The following is a 19,850-nucleotide window of genomic DNA, read 5'->3' as shown; positions in this document are numbered from 1 at the left end:
TGTGTGTGTGTTTATATATACACTCATGCACATATTTATACTTTATATATAGCCTTTTACAAGACTGCCAGCTCTAGCTTTTGTTATCAGTAACTATTCTTACCACTAGTTTTCTTTGGGTAATGTTTATAATAACATGTTATAGGATCCTTGACTTTGTTATGTACGTCTATATTGTTCAAATTGTTTTACAATGATTTTTCAAAATTCATTTTTTTCCTGGAGATTAATTTCAGAATAAAAGAACAGTTAGCTGGAATAGTATATTCAGTCCTTAAATAAATAATATTTTTTATATTTGTACTGTTTAACTGGAGAGTGAAAAGGTGACTTTGCCTTATGAACAGAAATGAATCCCTCAAATTATAACAAGATATTTGAGTCATTTGTTTTATTTTCAAACAGTTACAGCTTAGAAATGACCTTAACGTTCCAAAGTGAAAGAAATTTTTGTCAAGTATATTACATACACAGGGTTTCATTAATTCAGTAAACTGCATTCAGTAAGCAATATATTTGCTAGTTAATTATTCCAAATGGTGCCGATGATTAGAAGGGACACCCATTTGTAGCGCAGGAACCTGTGTAATGGTTATCCAGAAGAACATTTGCTCCAAGTGTGAGGATAGAAGTAATTGATTAGGTGAAAAGTTGCATAGATCTTCCTCAGGCTTAGAAGGAGCAACCTGGGAAAAGCTGAGAAAGCATTGTGAGAGCTTAAGGAACTAAGTAAAATGGGCTAAATATGTGGATAAGGTTTTAAATTTGATAATTTGAGGTCAAGTATTATATGCATCAATAGAAATGTATGTTTTATATGTTATATTACTTTTGGGCATTTGTATGTACATATCGGGAAGAAATTATTTTTGTGTGTGTCCCTTCACTCCGACCTAGTCTTTAAAATTTGGAGTATAATATTTTCTGCTCATACAGATTTTTTTCCCTGCTAGAATTTCAAGGGATTTATATCCAATGTGAATTTCTCAGTCATTTGAAAAGTTTAATACAGTATACTACATATTTCAGAAAATATGTCCACTGACCCTTTTACTACACACACATTCTCTTGTCGGTGCACTTGCCACGAACCAGAGCCCGTTGTTGGTAAAAGGCCACTGCGAGATAGTCTTTCAGTTGAGATCCAGGCAGGAAGCTGGGCACGGGTACCTTCTGCTCCAAACCTTCTTTGCTTTGCTTTCACTCCCTAGACCCTTCTCTTCCAGCCCATTGTTATGTGTGGGCAGAGGAAGGGAGCACACCCTGTACGAGTTGGACCTAAAACCTGGCCTATCTCCCCGGATACCCAGCTAATGCTCCCTTAGCCCAAGACTTCTTGCCTTTCCTGTGCCTAAGACTTTGTCCTTACTATATATTCTACATCTTTTCTTTCCACTGCTGAAAGTGGGATCCCATTCTGAGTTTTATGTAGTTAAAGGGAAGTTTTGTGAATGCATTAATTTTTTTTTCCTTTGAAAGGACCCTGGTCTTGCATTCGGACCACGTAGCTTTCAAAACTTTTGTCTCACTATAGATATTAACGAGTATACTTTTATACTCGGTATTGAGGAATGACCTCTTCTTCTAAGCATTATCTGTTCCCCAGAGGAAATAAATGCCATGATCCTGAACTGGCAAGGCTATGGGGAAAATCTCAGGAAAGAAAAAAAATTAATCTCCTGATATCATCTCCAATTATTATCTGGCTCAACTTTCTCTGCAGGGTTGAATGAGTCTTAGTCATCCTGCGTTTAATGCCATTCTCTTCTCATGCCGTCGCCTTCGCGGTTTCCACTGATGAGCTGGATAGGCTCTGAACGGCCAGGATGGTAACATTTCCAGAGTGGAACAGCATAAGAATGGGAGTCCAAAATTCTGATACTCACGTGTTAGACTCTTGCCATGTCTCTGTGTTAGTTTCCTTATTTTAAAATGAAATTTCTATTAGATGATTGTCTACTATTCATTTTAATTGGGGAAAGGGAGTTTGAAACTTCCAGAAATTCAAGTAATTATTTGAGATATGAATTTGATGTTTTTGGCATGAAATAAAACAGCTGTAAGAATAGAAATATGATTTATTAAAACATTTTAAAGATTAAGAATTTTGGCATGCACCAGAGAGCCCCAATTACTAGGTGTTCCGAGATGTCAGAAGTGTTGTTCTGTTTAGTATTTCATTTTCTCTTCTTCATTGACTTGTTGGTGTATGTCCTTTGAGCAGTAACTTTTACTGTCTGACAATTTCATGAAGCATTTACACTAGAGAGTTTTTAATTAATGAACTTGGATACTTTACAGTAAGGGATATTTCAGTTCCTGTAAAGATGCTTCTCCACTAAGATGTTAATGCTTCCCTGTTCAAGTGTCAGGTGGCCCAACATCATTGTGAAGCAATTGAATTTAAAGTGAGATTCGCTAATAAGATTTAAGCTGCTACATTCCCATTAATGAAATTTCCCCTTTCACAGAATGGTTCTGTTAAGTATTTCTTTTTAATAACACATTTGGTTAGTAGGCTAAAGGTAATATGTTTGGGGGGAGGCCGGCTGGAAGATCTTGGGAAATTACAATTTTATAAAAAGCCCACAACCTTAAATTGGTACATTGGAAAGGAGGTGGAAATGTTGCTTAAGTCTTAGAACTTTGTTTTTTTGATTTTAACATTTTTAAAATTGTTCTTCTGTTACATTTGTCCCAGTTTTTCCCCCTTTGCTCTCTTCTGCCCATCCCACACCCTACTTCCACGGTCAGTCCCCACGCTGTGGTCCATGTCCATGCGTCATTCATAAATGCACTTCAACTAGGCCCTTCCCCTCCTTTCCACCATTATTCCGCTCCCCCTGCCGCCCCCAGTCCCACAGTCAGTCTTTTCCATGTTCCCGTGCCTGTCGTTCTATTTTGTTTATTAGTTTATTTTGTTCATTAGATTGCTCTTGTAGGTGAGATCTTAAGGTATTTGTCTTTCACTGACTGGCTTATTTCATTAGTATAATATTCTTCAGTTCCATCCATGCCATCTCAAAAGGTAGGAGTTCTTTCTGCTGTGTAGAATTCCATTGAGTAAATGTACCACAGTTTCTGATCAGTAGATGGGTACTTTGGCTGTTTCCAGTATTTGGCTATTGTAAATAGCTCTGCTATGCACAGAGGGATGATGAAGTCCTTTTAAATTGGTCATTAGCATAGGGTATGTTTTCAGCAGTGAAACCACTGGGTCAAAAGGCAGTTCCATTTTTAGTTTTTTGAGGAAATTCCATACTGTTTTCCACAGTGGCTGCACCAGTCTGCATTCCCACCACCAGTTGCACTAGGGTTCCCTTCCTCCACATCCTCATCAGCACTCATTTGTAGGTTTATTTATGACAGTCATTCTGACCATTGTGAGGTGATTTCTCATTGTGGCTTTAATTTGCATCTTGCTCATGGCTAGTGATGTTGAGCATTTTTTCGTATGTCTGTGGGCCACATGTATGTCCTTGTTGGAGAAGTGTCTATTCAGGTCCTTCCCCCATTTTTTAATTGGATTGTTTGCCTTCCCGGTGTTCAGTCATATGACTTCTTTATATGTTTTAGAGGTCAAACCCTTGTCCTATGTATCAGTGGCACATATGACCTCCCATGCAGTTTACTTTTTATTTTGGTGATGGTTCCTTCAGCTGTGCAGAAGCTTTTTAATTTGATGTAGTCCCACTTGTTTTACTTTTATTTCCCTTGCCCTAGGAGATATAGTGACAAAAATATGGCTATGTGGGATATCTAATATCTTCCCACCTATGTTTTCCTCTAGGACTTTTATAGTGTCATGACTTATATTTCAGTCCTTTATCCATTTTGAGTTTATTCTGGTGTGTGGTTTAAGTTGGTGGTCGAGTTTCTTTTTTTTTCTTGTACCAGTCCAGTTCTCCCCACATTTATTGAAGAGGCTTTCTTCACTGCATTATATGTTCATGCCCCCTTTTTCAAATACTGACTCTAGAGACATGGATTCATTTCTGGGCTCTCTATTCTGTTCCATTGATCTATGTGTCTGTTCTTATGCCAATACCTGACTGTTATGATTACAGTGGTCTTGTAAGAGAATTTTATATCAGGTATTGTGATCCCTCCTACTTCAATTTTCTTTTTCAAGATTGCTGAAGCTATTTGGGGTCTTTTTTGGTTCCATATAAATTTTTGAATTTATTTCTTCTAGATCTTTGAAATAAGCCATTGGTATTTTAACAGGAACTGTGTTGAATGTATAGATTGCTTTGGGTAGTATGAACATTTTAATAATGCTATCTTCCAATCCATGAACATGGTATATGCTTCCATTTATTTGTATCTTCCTTAATTTCTTTCTCCAGTGTTCTATAGTTTTCCAAGTACAAATCTATTACCTCCTTGGTTGAATTGATTCCTAGGTACTTTATTTTTCTTGTTGCTATAGTAAATGGGATTTTTTCCTAGTTTCTCTTTCTGATATTTCATTGTTGGTATACAAAAAATGCCATAGATTTCTGAAAATTGACTTTACGTCCCATTATTTTGCCAGGTTCACTTACTAGGTTGAGTAGTTTTTTGGTGGAGACTACAGGGTTTTCTATGTACACTATCATGTCATCTGCTAATAAAGACAATTTTACTTCCTCCTTTCCAATTTGGATGCCTTTTCTTTCATTTTTTGTCTGATCTCTGTGGCTAGAACTCCCAATACTATGTTGAATAAGAAAGGTGAAAGTGGACATCCTGTCTTATTGCTAATCTTAAGGGAATGCTTCTAGTCTTTGCCCCTTGAGTATGATTTTTGCAGTGAGTTTGTCATATGTGACTGTTATTATGTTTAGGTATGTTCTCTCTAATCCCACATTGCTGAGTGCTTTTATCATAAATGGGTGCTGTATTTTATCAAATGCTTTTTCAGCATCTATTGATATGATCATGTGATTTTTTTTTTTTGTCCTTCATTTTGTTTATGTGGTGTATTACATTTATTGATTTGTGAATATTGTACCATCCTTACACCCTGGGGATGAATCCCGCTTGATCGTGGTGTATGATCTTTTTAGCATATTGCTGAATCTGGATTACCGATATTTCGTTGAATATTTTAGCATCTATATTCGTCAGTGAGACTCATCTGTAGTTTCCTTTCTTTGTTGTGTCTTTACCTGGTTTTGGAATTGGGATAACATTGGACTCATAAAAAGAGTTTGGCAGCCTTCCCTCTTCTTGAGTTCTTTGGAATAGTTTGAAAAGGATAGGTTTTCTTTGAATGTTTGGCAAAATTTGCTTTTGAAGCCATCTAGTCCAGGGCATTTGTGTGCTGGGAATTTTTTTATTACTCCCTCAGTTTGCTAGTTGTTATTGGTCTATTCATGTTTTCTGTTTCTTTCTGATTTACTTTTGGAAGATTACATGTTTCTAGAAATTTATCCATTTTGTCCAGTTTGACCAATTTCTTGGCATATAGTTGTTCATAGTATTTTCTTACAATCCTTTGTGTTTCTGTGGTATCGGTTGTAACTTCTTTTTCATTTCTAAATTTATTTATTTGGGTCTTCCCTCTTTTTTCCCTACCAATCTAGTTAAAAGTTTGTCAGTTTTGTTTATCTTTCTGAAGAACCAAGTTCTGGATTTACTGATCCTTTGAATTTTTCTTTCCTTTTTTTTTTTTTTGGTCTCTGTGTCATTTAATTCTATTCTGGTCTTCATTATTCCTTCCTTCCACTCGCTCGGGGCTTTGTTTATTGTTGTTCCTCTAGTTCTTGTAGATGTAGGGTTACATATTTAGTTGAGATTTTTCTATCTCCTTTAAATAGGCCTCCTTTATATAGTATATCTCCTTTATATAGTATTGCTATATAACTCCCTCTTATAACTGCCTTCTTTGTGTCCTATAGGTTTTGGGTGGTTGTGTGTTCATTTTCATTTGTTTCCAGGTACTTTTTGATTTCTTCCTTGATCTAATTTTTAACCCATTCATTATTTAATAGCATGTTATTCAGACTGCATATATTTGAATATTTTTAAGTTTTTTCCTTGACATTGATTTGTAGCTTTAAATCATTGTGATCTGAGAAGATGCTTAATATAATTTCAATTTTCTGGATTTAGTTGAGGCTTGTTTTGTGTCCTGTCATGTAGTCTGTCTTTGAAAATGTTCCACGTGTGTTTGAAAAGAATGTATACTTTTTTGGGGAGGAGGTGAAATTTTCTGTATATGTCATTTAAGACCATTTGATCTAGAGTGTCGTTCAATGCCACAATATTCTTGTTGGTTCTTTGGAAGATCTATCCATGTTGACAGTGGGGTGTTAAAATCCCCTATGAGCAGTGTTTTGCTGTCAATATCTTTCTTGAAGTGCTCCAAGATTTTCCTTATATATTTAGGTGCTCCTATGTTAGGTGCATATATTTTTACAATGGTTATATACTCTTGATGGTTATATACCCTTAAGTATTATGTAGTGACCTTCTTTGTCTCTCTTTTTGAAATCTATTTTGTCTGATATAAGTATTGCTACCCCTGCTTTTTTTTTTTTTCCCATGTCCTTTTCCTTGGAAAAATTCTTTCCATCCCTTTACTTTCTGCCTGAGTAGGTCTTTTGTTCTGAGGTGGGTCTCTTGTAGAGAGCATATATGTGGGTCGTGTTTTCTTTTCCATTCAGCTACCCTATGTCTTTTGATTAGAGCATTTAATCCATTTACATTTAAGGTTATTATCGATAGGTACTTATTCATTGCCATTTATTCCATACCTGTGTTTCTCTCCATCACCCCCAACCCTCCACTATTTCTTCTTATAGCAGGCCCTTTAGCATCTCTTGCTGTGCTGTCTTGGTGGAGATGTACTCTTTTAGCCTTCTTTTGTCTGGGAAGCTCTTTATTTCCCTTCCGTTTTAAATGAGAGCCTTTCTGGATAGAGTAGTATTGGTTGTCGTTCCTTGCTTTTCATTAGTTGGATTATTTTGTGCCCATCCCTTCTGGTTTGCAGTGTTTTTGTTGAGATTATCAGCCGATAACCTTTTCTGAGCTCTCTTGTATGTTGCTAGCTGTTTCTCCCTTGCTTCCTTTAAGATTCTCTCTTTGTCTTTAAATTGTGCCATTTTAATTATGATGTGTCTAGAAGTGGGCCCCTTTTGGTTCATCCTGATTGGGACCCTCTCTGCTTCCTGAACTTGCATGACTTTTTCCATCAACAAGTTAAGGAAGTTTTTTGTCATTATTTTTTTCAAACAGGTTTTCTTTCCCTTCTTTTCTTCTTCTTCTGATATTCCTATGATATGGATATTGTTACCTTTCATGTTGTCCTGAAGCTGCCTTAAACTCCTGGTTCTTTTTGAGTCTTTTCGTTTTGTTTTGTTTTGTTTTGTTGCTCTGACTGGGTATTTTTTTTTTCTTCCTTGTCTTCAAGCTCGCTGATTCTGTCCTCTGCTTCATCTAGCTTGTTTTCTAGTGTATTATTCATTTCAGATATTGTGTTATTCATTTCTTCCTAGTTCTTATTCATAGTTTCTATGTCCTTTTTCATGCTGCTATAGTTCCCACTAAGCTCCTTGTAGCTCCCTTGAAGTTCCCGTAGTTCTCGCTGAGTTACTTGAGCATCTTTATAACCCTTACGTTGAATTCTATGTCCGATATTTTGCTTGCCTTAATTTCATTTAGGTCTTTTTCTGGGGATTTCTCCTTTCCTTTCATTTGGAGGTTCTTTGTCTCCCCGTTTTAGGTGACTCCTTTGTTTCTGCATGTTTGACTGCTTGTCTTTGTTGGGTGGCCTTCTGTGGTAGGAGTTCTGTGGGACTCTGGTGCATTCTCTTTGATTTCCTGATCTGGATGCTCTAGGGATGCCCTTTATTCCATTTATGTGGGGTCTCTCGTTGTACTTGGGCTTTGATTATTGGTGGCTCATTTGCTGGTGGGTTCTTCTCTCCAGCTGGGTGACTGGGAGACCTCGTCCCTGCCATGTCTTGTATGCTGCTGTACAGGTGCTGGTTAACAAAGCAATACTACCAAGAAAACCAAACCCATGCCAGCAAAAATACCCCCCTACCACATCATCAATACTATCAGTAAATGAGCAAAGATTAATAAAGGTGGAGAGAAATTAGTACTATACAGTGGGGGAACAGAATATGAGATGACTAAAGGAGAGAAAAATGATCTTGAGAGGGAAGAAGGAGGAGAAATAATAAGAGTAAGGAATAGAAACAAGGCAAAGAAAGTGAGAAAATAAAATTTTAAATGTAAGTAAAAAAAGGGAAGGATGATGACAAAATGCAGTAAGAAAAAGGAAGAGTATTGAGGTTTGAAATAAAAAAAATAGTGAACCAACAGGAGCAAAATTGAAGAAAAACTACACTAGGTTCAATAACTATGACAGATGAGCAAAGATTAATAAAGGGGGAAAGAAATGAAAAACATTATAAAAAAAGAGAAAAGAGAATATGAAATATCTACAGTAAAGAAAAATGATTTTGATAGGATAGAGGGAGGAGAAATAATAAGAGTAAGGAATAGAATCCAGGCTAAAAAGGGAAAAATTAAAATACCAAACTCAAATTTGCAAGGGTCAGAGGAATGCAAAATGGAGTAAGACAGGAAGAGAGTAACGTGTGGTATTTGAAATAAAAGTATGGTGAGCAAATAGGAATACAACTGAAGAAAAACAGCAATGGCCACAATATCCATGCCAAACAAGCCACTACTAATAAAGGTGGGAAGAAAATAAGAATTTTATAAGAAAGGGAAAAAGGCTGTAAGCTGACTAAAGGCAGGAAGAATGATTTTGAGGGGATAGAGGGAGGAGAAATAGTAAGAATAAGGAATAGGAACAAGGCATAAAGAGGGGGAAAATAAAATTTACAATGAATATAAGAGAGCACAGGAAGAAAGCAAAGCAAAATGGAGTGAAACAAGGGAATGGTATATGTGAAATTTGAAATAAAAATAAAATAGAAAAATAAAATCTAAATAAAAAGAGTGGAACATAAAAGACAAAAAATAGTGAATTAGTTGGAATATACTTGAAGAAAATACAGAAATGTTAAAGGCCTATGCAAGAGAAAACAACACAAATTCTAAAGAAGAACGGGATAGAATCCATCTCAGCCAAGTTTGGTGTTTGCCTTCTGTCTTCTTCTGGATCCACTTCTAGTTTTTTATTAGCTCAAGGTCCAGGGGTGGGTTCACCTGCCTTTAGACTAGGAGCACCACATGTACCACCTTCACCTGTCTTTAGAAGGGGGGTCTGTTATGGTCAGGAGGGTAGGACCCATGGATCTCCCCTGGGAGGTGCCACTCAGTCTTCTGGGAAAATTGTGGGAGTGCTCCCCCTGCCCCTGTGCCACCCGTCTTGGTCTGTCCCAGCTAATTTCTAATAATGTATAGTTTCTGGTGAACCAGCTGTCCATTTTGAGTGAGGGGCAGATCAATGTGAGACAGTCAGCTGTTTCCTGCTTGGTGCAGTCAGCAGCTCTATGTGCAAGCCCAGGCTGGGCGCGGCCCTGACTCCTCCTTGCTGCACGAGTTTCTGATTTTCCTGCTTTGTTGGCCTCAGTGGAGTAGGGCCCGAGGAACCAGTGTATTTTGCCTCCCTGAGAAAGATTCAAAATGGGTCCTTTTGGAGATTTCCCCTGTGGATATGCACTCTGCAGGGGGTTCTTGAGCCTGTCCTGCCTGTTCTGCAGTCGTAGGGGCTGGGGGCTGGTTACACCTTCCCTTTGGAGAGGTTTGATTTATGCCAGAGAAGGGGTTCTGCCAGGCTGTAAATCCATATTTTGCCATGTATAATGCGCATCCACGTTTTTGGCTCAAACTTTCAGGAAAAACATCTTTTGTTTTAATTTTTTAATTCATTTTTTTAAATTTGTATTTAGAAACAAAACCAGTTATTGTATTCCATGGTATTATTTTCCATACAGATATCTTTATTGCTTTCTAGACTTACACTTTTAATGCATAAACATAAATAAAAAACAAAAACATTTATATAGATATGGAATTAGTACTACCCATGTATAATGCACATCCTTATTTTTCCCTCATAAATTTGGACAAAAAGATGCGCATTTAAACATGACTAAATATGGTAATCTCAAGCACTCAACTCTTGTGCATCTAATTCCCAGCTCACCACCCCAAGCTCTGTTTTGCGTAGCCCCCAGCTTGCTAGCTGCACTGGGCTGGAGCCAGAAATCCCTTTGCTGTGGGAGCAAACCATGCTTTCAATCTTGTCTTTTTGTTGCCAAGGCAGCTGCACCTGCGGTCCCCGCCCAGCACCCTTCAGCTCCCCTTTTACAAGTCTTTCTGTTGCACACCCACTGCAGCACCAAGCCACTGTCTGGCTTTCCACACACACACTTCTCCACAAAGCCAGAGGTCTCTCGTGGGCATGACTGGCTGCGGCCTGCCTCCACCCAACCGAGGGGAGATAGAGCTTTGGCACTGTTCCCGTTTGCGTTTGACACTGCAGCTACAGATGATGAGCTGCTCTCTGTGTGCGACCTCTCACAACCTCCCAAGTCACTCCTGGCTGGGGTCTGTCGGCTCCCCGTTCAGGACTGGGGGCCTCTGCCCTCGGAGGGAAGGGAGCCATAAAGCTGCCATTTCTGATCAGCCTCTCTGCATCTACAGGCACCACACATGGGGTATTTCCCTTTCAACTTCTAAAATCTTCTTACTGCCCATTGTGAAGTGTCTTCTATATTCCTTGGCTGAAAACTTCGTATCAGCTAAGATTGTGTTGATTTTTTGGGTTTTTTTTTTTTTTTTTGAAATCAGCCAAGAATTTGAGTTGGGGGCTAGAGCAAGTGGGCTCAGCTTCTACCTACTTGGCTTCCATCTTCCTCCAGTTCAGTCTTAGGAGTTTTTATTGGGGATCTGGGGACTATAAAATATCGGGGGATTTTCGAATTCTGTCTTGGCTTAGCTCTCCTTTTTCCTTGGTGAGATATATGCACAGGGATCCGCAGCAAAGAAAAACAAAGCCCTATTTTATTGTTAACATGGCTTTTGTCTCAATATAGCAAATAGAACTTTCATGTTGGGTAAGTGGTTTGAGGCTGAGGCCTGTGGCTGGCCTTTTGTCCAGGGTCCAATACTGTGCTTTACCTGTGTACCAGCTGCCTGTATGGGACGACGACGAAGGAGATGAGGAGGACAGTTTCAGCCCAGGAAAATGTTAGGGTCTCTCACCTGCTCCAGCTCTTCAGGAAGGAAGAAAATAAAAGATGAGAGGTCTACACTCTGTGCCAAACCTCTGAAAGCAAAGGGGAAAGCGGTTGGAAAGAGGAGCTAAGATCTTCCTTTCATATAGAAGTACACCCTCACTTTCTCACTCTGTATCTCTAATGACAGAGAACTTGACATGGGCTGTCATGTTCTTAGAAATCTAAGAGCTGGGCTGTGGCATTCAAGAAAATGGAAATGTGCCTAGGTTCCCAAAACACTGAACTGCCTGAGAATTAAAGTCCTTGTACAGGTCAGAGAGGAAGTCTGGGGTGAGGGGCGGTAGAGGACAGGCTCCTTAGCAGCGCTGTCCGTGCGTTGGGTACGCAGTCACACCTGCGTTCCTGTGTGAGGTGCACTGTGCAGCGAGTCAGCACGGTCTCTGCTTTTGATCAGCCCTGGGGAAAACCATATGCATTTTAAATTATCCCAGTTTGGTCTGGTTGGAGAATGTTGGGGTTACTTAGGTCTCTATCTTTTCATTTAAAAAAAATTGATTGTTCTCATTTATTTTACAAACAAGCAGAGGTCAGATTAACATTAAAAAGGAGAGTGATTTGAAATTTAGCCTTATAAAGATCTTTTTTCCCTATTTCTAAGTTGTGGTTAATTTACATAACCAAATTTTACAGTTTTTATTATTTTTATGCGTACAGCTCTGGCAGCGAGTACATTCACATGGTTGCTCAATCATGACCACCACGGACCTCCACCACTTAGTATCTTCCCCACCGTACTCTTTACAAAACCAACTGCCCAATCTCTTCTTTCCCATTTAACGATCATTTTTTAAAACATTTCCCCTATCATGGAATAGCATGAACCTTGTGAGTCCTCTTGCAACCTCTTCCCTGCAGTTGGAAGGCATGTAAGCTGCACTGGGTTCACATGTAAGGAAGGTGGTGCTTTGGAAGAAAGGTCTGTAGAAGAGCCAGGAGTTTTATATGGCTGTGTAGGATCTGCATAATACGAGATTTAGCTTCAAGGGAAGAGAACCTAGGTATACAAGTGTCAAAAATCCAGATTAAAAAAAAAAGTTCCAAATCTAGGTGGTTGTGGGAAAGAAATCAGCAGAATGTTTTATTCTAGAAAACAGACCTGGCACATAATGGGGCTCCAATTAGGTAGGTCAATTGGAGCCCAGAATAATCCCCAACTCTTAACTGGTAGCATTCTAGAATACAAAGGAATAGAGATTCAATAACTGAGAAATTGGGGAAATGACTTAAATTTTCAACTGAATGCTTAGAAATAACATAGAATCTGAGGGGCAAAAGGATAACTACTTATCTGAAAGTCTGTGTAATAAAGGTTGAACTGATCTGAACAAATATCTTGGTGTGGACTCCATCTCCTCTTACACACACACACACACACAATAAAGTTGTTTTTTTTTTTTTGTCAGAGATGACATTTATACCCCTTTTCTAGGGCAGTGCTGGGGCAATGCTAAGCCCATAGGCAGAGACAAGTTAGTGGTTCTTATGGTAGGGGCAGGGTACCAGAGCTTCATTTTTCCAATATCAAAACAAATTTGAATTGACGATTCACATTCTGATTAGTTTTTTGCAAAAACACAAGATCCTGAAGAATACAAGCATGCTGTCATTAAAAATCCTGGTTCTTAAACCTGAAATTATTTCTCAGTATTTTGGAATAATTGTTATTTTTATGTCTGATCATATTTCTTCTACCAAGTTTTGAATAATCACTCTGGCTATTTTGATGAAACTCTGTTATGTTTCTCCCACATTCTGACACACCAGGGATGGTCAGCTCACTATTTATATGGCATTGCTTTTTATCTGTTAGTTAATATAATTTTTTATTACTTATTCTATTCCAAGTTGCTCAGCACTATGTGTGCAAATACTAATAAGCTGGCTTATTAAGTCTTTCCATCCTACAGCATGCGAGATATCCTGAATTACCTGTCTTCATTTGGATTTAATTTTTCTTTTAAATTAGGAATGAATACTGAGTCCTCATTCTTTTCGTAATAAGTTTCACCCCCTCAGTACCTTCTCTTGTGTATGAAGTATCATACCATGTATGATACTTACCATGTATCAGCATGCCATACATTAACTTTTAGACTCTTTGGTTTGTAATTTCTTTTAGCAGAGATAAATTTCTACTTTCTAATATCATCAGAGGATATAGGAAGCAGGTTTTCCTGGCAAAAACAATAGTAGGAAAAATTTTTTAAAAATAAATACGTGTATTTCATGTCTGGGAAAGAGCAACATTCCGAAAGAGTCCATAGACTTAAAGTGGGGAGATTGTGAGTGTACATAATAAATAATTCAGGGACCTTGGGATGAGCCAAAAAAGGTCATGCCTCAGTGGGGGTTTTGGCTGAGTTTTTAATTCTTTATTGATTTTACTTGCCCCTCCCCCGCATATCTTTAGTCCATTTAATCAAAGTTCATCTCAATTTGAACTAATTTAATTATAAGAGTTAACACTAAGATAAGCATGATACACAGGCTTAACTGTCTGAGGGTTATTTTTATCTCTAATGCATAGCTTGTTAAGTTAAAATAGTTGTTGAATGTGTAAATTTGAAGTCTTGATATGTTCTTTGTTTTGAACTGGTTTTCTGCTATCGAAATCTTTAATTATGATTTACATACAAGGGGACCTCAAGTACGTGGATCTTTTATTTTTTTAAGTGAATCTTTTAGTTTGCAGTGGTAATACTTTTGAGGTAAGCAAAATTGTTAATTTATGTGATTTCAGAGGTCCTTAGAAATCACATCTTGACCAATTTTAAATTTTATATGGGAAAAAAGAGATGGAAAAACAAATACTGTTTAGGTCAACTATGTAGAAATCATTGTCATTTTGAAGTATATTTTCAAAGTTTTTTATGGAATGTATTCCAAATGCCTAGTGATCCCTTTCTACTTGTAGTAATGGTTAAAAAGCAAAAAACCTAGAAACAACTCTAATTAAGGGTTTGTTAATTAATGAGATCCTTCTTTCTATCTATTGTAAGACTTTAGTTGTAGAGAAAAGTCCTTCAAAACTATTTGGTTTGTGACATTGTCCACTAAAATAGAATGTCATTTAAAGAGAGTGTTTATTAACTATACTTTTAATGATTGCTATAAACGAAATAATCTCTTCCACAAAATTTTATTTAGTGCTTTAGCCACTCTTATATAGTATATAATTTGTAGCCTGGAATTGTCAAACAGACATCGTTTTGCTAGGAAAGTACTCTGATTAGTTATGGCAGTCATATATTAATATTTGCGTAGAAAAACAGCCTGTTTCTTCCCTGTTTGTTTTCTGTGTAGTTAGGCACATAGTCATTTATTTATGTGCCTAGAAATATTAAAACTGGGTTTGACAGATCAGATATGAATACAGCTATTTATACAGTCATGGTTTTCAATACCAAAGTATTTAGTTTGACATTTTGCCAAGGGGATATTGCCTACTTAAAAAATAATTTTTCACTTCTTTTCTTTAAAGTCCGTATTTTCTTCTTTCAAGCTGCCTAAATCTTCATTGAAACCATAGTCTATCACAGCCCCCACTAGTGGTAACTCTCAAAAAATCTGTTTTTCTTTCTCAGCTCTTTGGCTCTTCTCAAATTCTGACCCTTCAGATTCCCCAAGACCATTGCATTCACACTGTGTGGCTGAATAACTGAACCGCATGCAAAGTGAACGGCCATTTGAGTAGTGCTGGTTGAAACTAGAGTGTCTTCTTGTCATTTTCCAGAGCTTTAAATCTTGCTCCTTGTTTTCAGGAGACCAGACATTTTTCTTCCCTCCTCCAGATCTGTTTACCTTCCCACTAACTCTGCCCGAGACCATGTACAGCAAGGGAAATTTCAGTCACGTGTAAATGCAGAGTTTGGGGAGGTAACTTTCTCTTATGTGCTTGGTTGCAGAGCGCTCTTCTCATGCAGACTTCCTGCCCCAGAGGGGACTCTGGGCCTGTGCTGTGCTGGGCAGGGCCCTTGTCTGGGAGCCGGTCACCTCCGAGCCCTTTGGGGGACCATGGGCCAATGACTCATATTCTCTGTGCCTAGGCTTCCTCTTCACTAATGTGAGATGATTAAACATATTTCTAGGCCAATCTGCTCTAAAATTTGGATCACATGAAATTTTGACACTAATTGTCTCTTAGAACCTTAATAGTTAGAAAGCAAGGAAAAAAATAACCACAATGCATACAATCTCTAGTTAAAAATGTCTCCTCGGCCCCACCTTTTACCCCATCCAAAGACTGTACGAGGCCTCAGTTTTCATTTCCTAAATATGTGATTTATGCTTGCTTTATTTCTGTAGCTGAGAAGATTTTATTGCCTTCTATCAGTGCCACAGAGAATGCTTATTTAATCAGGTATACTCTTGTCCTTTTGAGGCCAGTGTAAAAAAATGTAATGAACAAAAGGTAATTTATTGTAAATATGTAAAATTTAATAGCATTTATGATAAATGAATACCAGAAAAAAATTGAAATGTTTAGAACTTTAAAACATTGACATTAAATACAGTTAACCAGGAAGCACCAGCAAAAATAGAATAAACAATTATTAGGAGCATTCGCTGATCCAGGGTCCTCCTTTTCTGCAGCAGATATGTTGCAAGACTCCCAGTGGATACCTGAAACCGCAGGTGGTACCAAACCCTATATTTACTGTGTTTTCAAACACAGACCTCTAATGGCAAAAAGGCTAGATCACATGTTTAGATGGCATTAATAATCTGACTTTATGATTCAGAGTTTCATCCTATACTTGCAAAAATCTCGTCTTTTAATGTATTGACTTTAGAAGTGGCTCTCCAACAGTGGGTGGGATGAATCTTAGAATGCGAATGTGCTGTCCTGTAGGCTCCTGAGTTGTGGTTCGGTACTTCGATTCTTGCCCCTTATTTCTCTGTCGCTGCTGGAAGTGGGGGAAGGTGACAGGAAGGTAATTATCAGTTCTTTCCATTCCTGTAACTTCTCTCAAAGGGCCAGTGTTCCCAGGTCAGAGACGAAGGATGTAAACCACAGGGAGGTCCAGCGGCTGGGATCAGCAGGGCAGGGGTGCAGGCTTGGTGTCTAGGCTCCAAGCCCAGTTCCCCAGGGACCTGTGCTCTCTTCTGGCGAGTATTTCACAGAGGTGCAGTCAGCATGGGTAGCTGAAATAAGATTTTGTGAAAAGCTTTATTCCCACTAAGTGTCCTCCTTTATTCTTTTACCTCTTTAATACATCCTCTTATTGTTGCCAACATTTAGAGTCTGCTTTATTGGGGCCCTTTGCATAAACATTTTCACTGGTTTTCCACTGATTCGAGGCAGTCCATTAGCTGGCTACATTTGTTGTTCAACATCATTTTTCTTTATTCCTCCATATAAAAGGTTGTATCCAAATCCTTTTATTTTGATAATAGACTGATTTCCTTGCTTCATATCTTAAAAAGGGTATTTCTACCTTGTTTTGAATCCTGTTGTTTTCTTAGAAGACTTCTTACTCCTTTGTCCTTGTTCTGCTCACTATGTCAGTTCCATCTTCGCCAACCACCCTTTGATTATGTGGTAGCAGAGGAGAGACGGGGGAAAAAACATAATTTCATTGCATTATTGGTATGCTGATACATTAAACTCCACAAGAGTCTAATTTGTCATTCTTAAAATGCAGAATTGGTTAAAATTGCTTTTGTCTCTAATTGGGAAGTTGAAGTGCTCAAGATTGCTAGGTATACTTTTTTTTAAAAAATGTGACATTAATATATTTTATAATTAGTGGAAAGAACATTAACATCAAAGTCTAGTGATCTTAGATTCTTTTATTGGATATGTTGCTTAAATTTACTTAACCTAAGCATTATTTTTCTTACTGTTAGTATAGTGATAGTAGTAGGAGTATGATTATTATGAGAATTATTTAAGAAAGTGTTCAGTGACGTGCCTAATAGATGCTCAGCAAATGCTAATGGTAAAGGTTACAAGTTTCTTTGACTTTTTTCTTTAGGTAGATTAAAAAATGTATCAGAATGTGAAAGGATACTGGAGTTGAGAAATAAACTGATGAAATAATTAGAATCTGCCCTTCTCTAGGTAATAAAGATAAGGAAATAAAATATATACATTTTATAAAAAGTAGAGAATGGCCATTTAGTTAGACTAAGGCAACAAAATTCACTAATTAAATATTTTTAGCCTTCATCTGAAACTTTCAACCAATATATAAGTCAAGGAAAAAATTTAAATACTTGGAATAAGGAAAGAAATGTGTCACTATTTGCTGGTACCCAGGAAAGCTGCGACGGTGACTGGAATAACTAACAGGACTGACAGTATGTATCTCCATTCTAGGCTTCTCTTTTCCAGTCTTGACATCTGGCTGCCTCTTGCATAGCACCATGTACATGCATAAGAGACCTTCCAAATGAAGATGTTTAAAATCGGACTAGGTCAAACCTTTTGCTCATATACTTCTGAATTAAACAAACAGCAGCATCATCTGCATGGTTGTTAAAGCAACCTCAGTGCCCCCTTTTACTTCTTTATTTTGAAGTTCATATATACTTACACACAAACATACATACATACATCTCATAGACATTTATTGAGCACCTGCTATATTCGAGGCCTTGTTCTTCGTGTTACAAATATAATAGTGAACAAAGTTTCTGTTTTTAAGGGACTTGTTTACTAATAATGCAAGAGAGACTACCAAATTTACGATGTGTGAGGAGTAAGTGCTTTGGAAGAGGAAAAAGGGGTAAGAATGCTGGTGATAGGGAATTCAGGGGTTGGGGGCATGGTGGGGGTTGCTATGTTAGGCACTATGGCTCTCCATGAAGGTTTAACAGGATTCCTCTCCTGCCCTGTAGTGAAGAGGCTGCAGTTTGTCAAGCCTGCTAGTGGGAGATGTATTAGCGAGCAGCTGTGGTCCAGGTGAAAAAGAATGGGAGCCACAAGCGGGGGACAAATAGTATTTGCCAGGGAGATGGTGAGGGGTGCTGATTTTAGTGGGTATTTTATAGTTAGAATTGGCTGGATTCACTGATGGGATTGAATATAGTTTTGAGGGAAAGGAGGATGACTTCAAGCTTTTTGCCCCGAAAAATTGCAACAAGAGCATTTCCTGAGATGAGGAAAACTGTTGGAAGGGGGGTGGGTGGGGGTGTGTGTGTGTGTGTGTGTGGTTTTAGACACGTCAGATGGAAGGTGCCCGTTAGATACCAAGGTAGAGATGTTGAGAGTCGGTAGTTGGATATTCAGGAGTGGAACTCAGGAGACAGATGTGGGCTGGATTCTACTTTTGGAACTCAACCCTTTTCTCCACGCAGTTGCTGCTGCTCTAGGTGAGGGTTCCATTGACTGCCATTTGGATCACTGTCTCTTCCTTCTGTCTTGCCCTCTACCATTAATTACTTTTGTCACTCAATTCACCTTCAACAGCCTGAGTTTTTCCTAAAATGCAATTATTTTGATATCTCTCACATACTTAAGTAACTCCTCAGAGCTTGGAGGATAAAATCCACACTTCTTAACATGGTATAAAAGGCCTTGCGTGATATGGTGCCCGCTCAGTGTCTGGTGTCATTTATCTCCATTCATTATTCTCTGCTCATTACTCTCATTTCTTTCTGTGCCCTTCATCTTCCTGCACTTTTTCAACCTTCAGACTCTATCCTTCCATTATTTTGACCGTCCTCCTTCCACGCCCTCAAACCTTCTTACCTGCCTATCTCCTTTACTCTTGTAAGCTCCTGATTAGGTATTATTTATTCCATGAAGACTGTCCCTGACAAATGTGAGTTAAGGGTCTATTCTTTATTCTCCTGTGGTTTTTACTAAAACATGATAGATGTATCTATGTATTATAATTGCCATTTACTTTGTATTCACATCTCTCGGTTCTTGCAATCTGTGAGGCCAGGTGCCTTTACTGTGTATAGTGTTATTTCTGTATTGCCTAGCACAGACCCTTTTAGATGGTGCTTAATGACTATTTCTTATTTGAATGGAAGAATAAATAAGTAAAGCCACTGATTATAAAACATGTATGCAAAATTCAGCGAAATTTCTATATCCCAGCAGTAACTAGTTACAAAGTATAGTGGATAAAAAGTAGAATTAACCAACGTCCACCCCAAATACCTAAAAGTATAATTTAGACATTCATAGTTTACCTAACACTAACAATGAATATGTAGGTTGCCTATGTTAAGTTGAATAATTATAGACACGTCATGTTCATGATTGGGAAGTTTATTAATTGTCAACATTTCAAATCTCCCTAATCTTTGTACAAATGCGTTGAAGTTAAAATACAGTTCAAATGGATTTCATTTTTGGAACTTTTGAATCACTCTAAAGTTCGCGTGCAGAAAGAAATGAGTAAGAAAAGTGAAGAAAATTTAGAAAGGGAAGAAAAATTTGAACAGCCAGTTAATAAGATATTAATTAACGGTACCTAAGACAGAGTAATAGTAGCTCAGGAGTAGTGCATAGAATGATGCAACAGAATTAGGACCTCAACCTGAACCCAAAAAACAAGTATGGGATAAAAGTGTAATGTAAAATTGGTTGAGAATGATTGGTTATTATCCACAAAATGATACAGAGATAATTAGTTAATAAATATTTTGAAAACTATGACATTTGATCCCTGTCTCACA

At 37.9% G+C, this 19,850-nt stretch overlaps 1 protein-coding gene across 3 annotated transcripts in view; it reads left to right on the top strand.

Annotated features, from left to right (window-relative positions):
- Nucleotides 1-19,850, top strand: part of DIAPH3 (diaphanous related formin 3) — a 459,782-nt gene that overhangs the window by 199,641 nt on the left and 240,291 nt on the right. The window lies entirely within an intron of this gene.

The sequence above is a fragment of the Pteronotus mesoamericanus genome, unplaced genomic scaffold, assembly GCF_021234165.1.
Source record: "Pteronotus mesoamericanus isolate MK-2021 breed Mesoamerican mustached bat unplaced genomic scaffold, CSHL_Meso_final contig_94, whole genome shotgun sequence".
Lineage (NCBI taxonomy): Eukaryota > Metazoa > Chordata > Mammalia > Chiroptera > Mormoopidae > Pteronotus > Pteronotus mesoamericanus.
This window is presented reverse-complemented; position numbering and strand designations above follow the sequence as displayed.